Source organism: Micrasema longulum, unplaced genomic scaffold, assembly GCF_059751315.1.
Source record: "Micrasema longulum isolate JH-2025_06_02 unplaced genomic scaffold, ASM5975131v1 h1tg000278l, whole genome shotgun sequence".
Lineage (NCBI taxonomy): Eukaryota > Metazoa > Arthropoda > Insecta > Trichoptera > Brachycentridae > Micrasema > Micrasema longulum.
The window spans coordinates 168,617-178,289 of NW_028277482.1; positions in this window are offsets into that span (position 1 = coordinate 168,617).

The following is a 9,673-nucleotide window of genomic DNA, read 5'->3' on the forward strand; positions in this document are numbered from 1 at the left end:
TCCGTGAATGGAACGTCCGCATTGCCTTCTGAAATTAAAACAGAAATCTACTTTAACGACATAGTTTTTTCATCGCTAGATGTCTCTATTAATAGTAGTAACTTTTTTTATCCTTATTGAAGCCTTATATCAAGACATGATAATATCTGCCGAAAACTAGTTACCTGTATTTACAAATTAAAATTAGCTTATAATCAACAAAACCAGAAAAACCGATGAATAAAAATATGTACATAAACATAAAAATAATGCAAATGTACTAGAATATCATTAAATGAGAGTTGTAATAATTAACACAAAAGAAACTAATAAAATAACATAAATTAAATTTTTTCAGTGCATAAGAACTATCAGAAAAATCTACTAAAATTATTTATATTTTACAAAGAAAATGGATTTAGAACAATAATGAAGTGTTATTAAAAATAATCGTATGTTGATTTTTGATTTTTGAACTTTTTGAAAAATGTTTTAATTACTAAAAATTTCATTTTCAATTGAGAATTATTGTCGTCACACGTAAACGTAACACAACAAAAATAGATACATAACAATATTTCATGGTAGATACTTGAACCAATTCTAAAATTCTCAATTAAAACTGGAAATATGAGGTAAAAAATATTTTTTACTTAAAAATCTACCTGCTTAAATAAAAGTTTGCTTTAAAACCTCACTCGAATCATATAAACATGGATATAAATAATCATACTTGATACCACAAATTGTCATTTTTTAAGATGTTCATAATTATTGTAAAATTAATAAGTTATTGTAAAAGTTATCTACACCATTTTTATTTGTATTTAAACACATTTTTTTTGGAATTCATAGCATCTACGTAACAAGGTGAAATATGTTTGGTTTTAGGCAAAATTATAAAAATATGTTTTTATCAAATAAAATCCATTACAGTTTAAATCTAAATAACTATATATTTTTAAAATTGTTTACAATTCTTCTTTCTCAATTCCAACAGCGATGTTTCTAGAAATTTGAAATAATTATAATTTTTGTATCAGACACCACCTTAAACATTTTGGTACCTTAAAATTTAATGTTTCTCTGGCCAAAAGGCGAACTACATTTGACACTATGACCCATGCTTTGGTTTGACTCCTGGTTTGGAAAACATAATTATTAGAATTCACACAAGCCGATCTAATTCGTATATATGGATATGTTTACATTCAAGTATTAGGATTTTATAATTATAATAAATATTTATTTATTATTTTTATATTTTTTGGTTTTTGAATGATTTTGTAACTAAGATTTTTATTTATAATATTTTCTCTCACACACACAAAATTCAGTCAGAAAAGTAGAAATAATTTGTTAATGTCAATTAAGGAAATGTGAATATTTCAAATTTTTAATCAAATAAAAGTTTCTTTAGTAGGGGAGTAGGTTGTATTTTGGTAAAAGTTCTGAACTGTAACAACAGATGGCAGTAATAGTCGAATTTAATGAAACAGAGGGTAGAAATTACTAAAGCCCTTTCAGGGCACTGTGGATTGAATAAACACCTTATACTTAACAATGTACTTTTTAAAAAATATTTTTACATTTGAGAATAACAAAGAAGACTAACTTAATAAACAGCGTTAATTAAGTATTAGTTGTTCTTTACTAATATAACATTTACAAAAAAAAACAAAACAAAACTGCTTAGTTATAAATGCATAGCTAATCAAATGTAAAAATTTGATTATCCTTATTATATTTATTTATTTACATAAATAAGTTAACTGTACATTATTTGAGACATAAGTCTAAAAGTCTTGTGTTGAGATAGGACGAGCAATTAGTTGACACATACACATGAGTATATCACCACAAATATAGAGTCAGATAGAAAAAAATATTTAAAAAAAAACATAAATATGGCACATCAATATGGTAAACAGTAAACTCAAACATTCGTAAAACCATCAAGGAGTTTTCTACTCAAAAAAGGAAATTCCAGTCCTTAATATATAGTATATATATATAAATATATATGTATATATAGTATATACATATATATATGTATATATAGTATATACATATATATATGTGTATATTGAATATATTCTCTTTCTACTCGGTATTTTGCAATATTTTTTTAGTATGCTTTTTGCAATCCACATACATTTATTATTTTACTATGACTTTAAATATGTTTATTACTATGTATTCTGTTTTTATTTCGCATTTTACTGAGTTTTAAAATATTTTTATATACTTGTTTATATATTTTTAATGTTGTTTACTATGTTTTCACTATTTTTATTACTTTGTTTTTACCATGTTTTTGCTTCAATTTTTTACTACACTTTTACGATGTTTTTATTTCATTTTTTACTTTGTATTTTACTTTGTCCACTATCTTTATAACTGTTTCCATATATTGATTATTGTTTTTTTTTTGACTGTCATAGAACGGGGTAAACAACCCTAGTTAGGCAGTCAAAGCAACTTTGTATAAATTATAATATTTGTAATATAATATGATTATAAATAAATAAATAAATATATATATATATTTATATACATATTTATATGTGCTAAGAATAAATATTGTTACTTAAACATACATAAAATAGTAAAATATATAATTAAAAGATACATAAAGTAATGTAATACATAGGAAAAATAATAGTACGAGTATATTAGAGGGTATTTGATTTAAACTTAGAAGTTTCCACCAAAAACGGAAAATTAGTTATTGATGCCAAGATAAACTATACATGAAAACCTACCTACCTAAATAATAGCGTAATTCAAAACCATCTCTAAATCTTGCAAAAACAGATTTCAATCATACTACTTGACACCGCAAACTTAGCATTCTCCATTGAGTTAGTGAAGTATAATTAGAAATCTCACATTTCTTTTTTCAAAGTTTTTCGCAAATATTTTTTCGCAAATAACTTTTATTAATTTTAACAAATAAGTAACATACATAATTGTATTTTTGTTCCCACAAAGCCGAAGCTTGTCTACAGGTTACATTACAGTATTATTTTTTTATTTTTTTGTTTATTTAATTTATTAAAGGTAAGTAGATAGTTTAATAACACACTTAAGTTTCTCATGCTGTTTTTAATAAGTTTTTGACTATTTTTAAAAATGAATTTAGATTTTTTGCTCACGATTTTCGACAGGTATTAAATTGAACAGTTTTGATACTACAGTCCCCATTGTTCTTTCTCCATAGTAGTACTTCTGTCGTGGCACCGTCAGCTGCTGCGCCGATACTTGTCGGGTCACGATCTGGTGGGTTACTTTGGATTTAAAACTGCAATCGAGGAAATGATATGTCACTATCTTATACCGACATTGTTTGTTAATTGGCAAAACGTTAACATAATCAAATAATATTTTATTATTTTCTTTTGCCTCAATCTTTATTTTTACAGGTACGATAGTTTTTTTAAATTTGTACTTGTAGGTTCAAGACTTCTGTTCTGTCGGTATAAGATTTGAAACTTAGTCCCCATATTCTTAATCCATTTTGAATTATTGGGTCAACCAACTCCTTTAATGGATATTTATAGTTTGCTTCTTTTACCTTCATGTGTACTAATCATATAAAATAACACGTTTATTATCGGCAGAATAAAGAAATGGGTGCTGCGTTGATTTGGGGACGTGTAAAGCGAATATATAGCGAAAAAACGGCTTAAACGATCTACGATACGAATGTTGATGGATGAAGATAACAATGAAGACCAAGAAAGACATGGCACGATCAAAGCCATCAAATATTTGAAGATAGACATGTCGTAGCCAACTTGAATACAACTTTGTTATATGGTCACCATATTATAAAGTGCATAAAAATAATATCGAAAGAATTCAGCATAAATTTTTACATTTCGTTAATTTTAAATTAGGTATTGCAGTTGAACATGTTAATTATACACACTTAAATAAATATTTAAATTTACACACATTAAAAACTCGAAGAAAATGAAATGATTTGTTATTTTTATTTAAAATATTAAATTCAATATTTGACTGTACCAAACTGTTAAAACTAATTAACTTGCGAGTGCCCGGCTGGATTACTCGATTTAATAAACTCGTCTATATAAATGTATCTACAACTAACTACAGTACACTCGCCTATAAGGAGAATTCATGTGTTTGCAAACGAATACGCAAATGATATAGATATATTTATTACAACACTTTTGAATTTTAAAAGGCAGTGTATAAATTTATTATCTCCAAATTTGAATACTTAAATAATACCATGATGTTTTATATTGTATGCCCTTTATTTATTTATATCTATTATTTTATATGTTATTTTAAAAATATTTTTGATTAAAATAAAATAATCTATTGTAAGACGTCACCCCCCATTATGTACACAAAAATTGTTTATTTCTTTTACGTAATGGGAAACGTTAATGTAAATATATGTATTTGATTGTTGTAAAAAAATGTATTTAGTTGTAATATTGTATTTTAATTTGTTATTAATAAATAAAAAAATCCGTAATCTTAATTATTATTTTTCAACATTCTTCCTATTTTAAGATTCTTTTAATATGACCGATGGGAAAAAATGAACTTATGTTCTCTCTACTGGATTATATGTATGTATGTACTATATGTAAGATTAGTTTTTATATATTTTTATTTTCTTTTTAAATTTTTGGCTACTTTTGTGTAAAATATATGTCTGTTCTTTATGTATAAATATATGTAAAACATGTAAAAGCCTAAAAGGCGTTTAAATAAATAAAATAAAAAATTTCAATAGTAGGAATAATCGGCGTAGGTGCGTGAGAAGATATATGAATGCAGAGTAAACGAGGTATGTTTGAACATATAAAGTGATGTGGCGTTCTATCTTATTTGCCTATCCCTACGGGGAAACGGCGTGGTAGTTTGTTTGTTTGTTGTTTGTTTATTTGTATATTGTTGGCTTCCATGCTAGAGGTCTCGGGTTCGATTTCCAACATAGTTGGCGTGAAATATTAATTTAAAATCAAGATTCGTGTATCAATGCAGTGCCCTATGCATCTTTAAGTGCAGTAAGGAAATGGTGGTGGTATAATTATGTATATTGTGCATGTGATGTTAACGACCTTATTTCCCATAGTAGATTTACCACTTTCTTCATTTTCAAAAGCGTTTTTTTTAAATACATTTATTCAGCTTATGTAAGAAAGGGTTTTTGGCGTATATATTGTTGTGCTATATTTAGTTATAAAGGTGCTAAACTTGCTTTGTTTCTTTGTTGTTCTCAAAATGTGTGTTTTTTTAATGTTAATATTATTTATGTCCCGAATTGAGTTGTTGTAACTCCTGGGAATGTAATTCAATGTATTATACATGTAAAATACTTTGTGTTTTATTGTTTATAAATAAAAATAAATAAAAATAAATAAAAAAATGTCATGGGTATAATTACCATATTTTATTGTTGTTGCTGAATTTTCATAATTACAGTTATTACAATAAAACATTGCTTCGATTTTATCATAATGAGTTTAGTCATTTAAAACACCAAAACATTTTATCATAAAGGCATCAAACGTATTGTAAACGTATTATTACGTAGGACTCCTGCAAAACTATTTACAAAGCAATTATTGAACCACACGTTAACTACTGTAGTAGCATTTTATTTTTATCAAACAAAGAAAACATAGATAAACTAACTGTATTACAAAATAAAGCCTTTAGAATCATTTTGAAAAAAAAACAGATATACGAGGGTAAAGTCGATGGTAAATGAAATGAAATTATTAACATATAAACAAAGAATATTTTACAATACAATGATATTTGTTCATAAAATTATAAACTCTAATAAAAAAACAGAATTTTGGAAAAAAATTGATCGGAACCAGCATGAACACAATCACAATACTAGAGAAAAGAACAAAATTAGACTTCCATTTAGGAAAAAGGCAAAGTCACAAAATTCAATTTTATTTAAAGCAATTAAAAAGTATTACGAAATGAAAAAAAATATTTATGAAGAAAAAAACATATCAAAATTTAAAATAATGGTCAAGACATATGTGATAAACAATTTGTAAATTAAATATATTTGTAATGTTATTATTAGAACACACATAACAATATGTATGATATGTGTGCCCTATTTTAAGATTTAAATAAATAAAATAAATAAAGCAATCAATGACGTATGTACATAATGTTATGTAAATTCAGATAGTTGTACAATAAAAAAAACTTTTATTTATTTGATTATGTACTATCATTAATACTAATATCATAAATGTGAAAGTGTATTTGTTCGTTTGTGCTTCCTTCACGTCTCAACGGATAAACCGATTGACGTAATTTTTTGCATGGTGATAGCTAAAGAGGTAAGAAGTAAAATTAAATACTTATTTTTCATCTCAAATTAAAAAATATATATCAACAAGGAGCATTATTATTTGAAAATGAGTAGGCGGTAAAGTGGGATGTCAAAAGGAATAAATTTGAAATTAATTATTAACATTTGTATAATTGACTTGCTTTATCTATGGTAAGATTGGTTAGCTTTTCGTTTTGGTTTTGTAGAAGGATTTTGGATTTGTGGACAGAACAACGATGCTACGTCACAATAGTTAATAATTAGAATTGGATCAAATACTTTTATAATTAACTATTATGATCGTCTAGAGTACTTTCATATCTTCAATTTAGAATTCAGAAGGATTATGGCTGGTTTTATATTCTTGCACAAAATAATATCTAACTGTATAGATGCCCATGCTGTTCTTGCTCAGATTAACCTTATGTGCCTCACTGTAACTTGCGTACCAATGCTGTCTTTGCTGTGGGAAATTATAAAACCAACATCGGATTCTTTTCCCCTCTGCCAAGGGTCCTCAGAACAGTGAACAAAATCTCATCAAACGGTACTCTCGATGTGTTCCAACAGCAAGGGCAAGCATTCAAGAAGCAAGCGGTGTTGTCACTCCTGACTTGCGATGATACACTTGCTATGTCCGCCTAGATTACTACTACTACTACCATCACGCCATTTCCCCGTAGAGGTAGGCAGAGAGAATGGACCGCCACACACGTCTATCCTGGCATACATTACTAGCTTCTTCCACATTCATACATCTTGTCATACATGCCCTTCGGTTCTGTCTGCTTTTGACATGACCAGACTTAAGATTTTGGTTTATCTGATCATGCCACGTCTTCCTTGGTCGCCCTCGTCTCACGTTGCCGTTCATTTTCGTCATATATACTTGTTTTACCATTCTTTCGTCGTCCATTCGTTCTACATGACCAAACCATCTTAGAGACCCTTTCTTAATCTTACCAATTATACTTGACTCAGATTTATTCTCTCGCCTGATTTCATCATTCGTAACCGTGTCATACATTGATTTCCCACACATTCGTCTAAGAGATCGCATTTCAACCACGTTCACTTGGCTTTCATCCTTCCTCTGCCAGTTCCATGTTTCACTTCCATACATAAGTTTTGGGACTAAAACTCCGTTGTGCACTGCCAGTTTAGCTTCGATTGACATATTTTTATTAGAAATTACTGTGCTTAGTGCTCCGTTCATTTCGTTGCCCGTATTCACTCTTCTTTCAACATCTTTTTCCACTCTTCCATCTCTTGAAAACATGCTTCCCAGATACACAAATTCTTCTACTTGCTCGAGAAATTCGTTGTTTACATTTATTATGCAGTCAGTAACCTCACTATCCCTTTCAAATACCATCACTTTTGACTTACTTTCGTTCATCTCCAATTCGCTCTCCAGGCTTACATCATACATTCTTGAGACTATTTGACACGTATTTATTTATTTGACACTTTATATACATAAACAATAAATATACATATTAGGGCGGGCATATTGCCTTAAGGCAATTTCTTCCTACCTACCCAAACCGTTCAGTTTGAGAAAATTATAAATACATGGACATATTGAGTCTTACAATTTTATACAAAAATTAAAAGCAAAGATTAACAAAAATAAATATATTTATTTAAAAAAATAATAACACTATACTATGAAGAGAGGAGAGGGGATGGGAAGGAAAGAAAAAGGATAAAGGAACAATTTAAATATTTAGATAGTGACATTTCAATCTTGACTTAAATGTAAATAATGAAAGGGCGTCTCTAACATTAGTGGGTAGATTATTCCACAATCGAGCGGCTACTACTGTGAAAGAGGAGGAAAAAAAAACACTATTTGCTATTGCCATTGACTATTTGTTATGCCTAGATTATGCCATAATTACACTTTTGTAAATTTAAATAGACTAGATAGAAAAGAAAAAACAAACGCGCTGTCCATTACACCGAGACCGTGTGTGTAAAGCGTTAAATAATAATAATAATAAAAACACACATTATTTAATAAACTAACATTAATTGTACTAATAAACCTAGCATTCAATAATGGTCCTGATATAAAAAGGTAAATTCAAAGCACGACCAGAGGTCCCAGGTTTAACAATTTCTTCACCACACTTCTAAATTTGAAATTAATTATTTAAATTTGTATAATTGACTTACTTTATCTATGGTAAGATTGGTAAGCTTTTTGTTTTGTTTTTGTAGTAGGATTTTGGATTTGTGAACAGAACAACGACGATTTGTCACAATAGACTGAATATACTAACAGATCATCATATTTCTTTCATGGCAATTTTTATTTAAAATTATTATTGATGTAGGTGTATGAAACAATCGAAGCAATATATAAGAATCTGCTGACAAGTTTTGAGCGTACAATTAAGCAGGATTTCAATTTTAATATTATTCTCCCAATATGCATATTTTTGAAAAATTAAAAGATGTCCATAGAAAACGTTATTTCTCTTTTTCCTTATATTCCTGTATTTTTTTTACATATTATGCCCCATAAATCATCTTAATTACATACCTTAAATGTGAAAATAAAATTTAAAACAAAAAACATTATCTTACATTTAAAAACACACACAAATATATATATTTTAGTTCGATTTAGAAAAAAAAGCAGTGAAGGGTTAATTCATGGAACAACCGGAAATGTTTATGATTTCTCCCAAAACCAGTAAATCTACTAAAAAATATGTAGATAACGTTGGCCTAGACATAGAGATTATAACAAAAATATATTTAAAAAAAATGTAATAATATTTTTGACGGTTCATTAGAAGTCTAGCAAATATAAAATTACCCCTTGGGAAATCTCTTGAAGAGAAGTGTATGGAATTGTCTGATATTTTTCTGTAATTTTCCCTTCTTTCAGCATACAAATTACCATTAGCACAATCATTTGTATACTGTTGACAGACCGACATTTTGTTATTTGATATAATTCTGTTTTTTTTTTTCGTCGGTCTTATTAATTGTATTATAATAAATTTAGTGATTTCGAATATCCGCCAAATATCTGTTTCGGAGAATATTAAATTACGTATTTATTTATCTTATTAAATATAAAATTAATCAAAATATATTTTAAATATAGCTAGAGTAAGTCCCCCTGTTCTGAGAGTCAAAAATATTTTATTTTGGTAGCCAAAAATACAAGTTTCAAAAAAATATTTCTAATGAAATCCGTCCTCTTATTTCTTCATTCCTTAAATATTTAATGGATGTAGATCTAGTTCAATAGATCCACACAAATTGCAATGATATCAGGAGCTTATTTAGCGCTGACCAATATATTTTATAATAAATAAA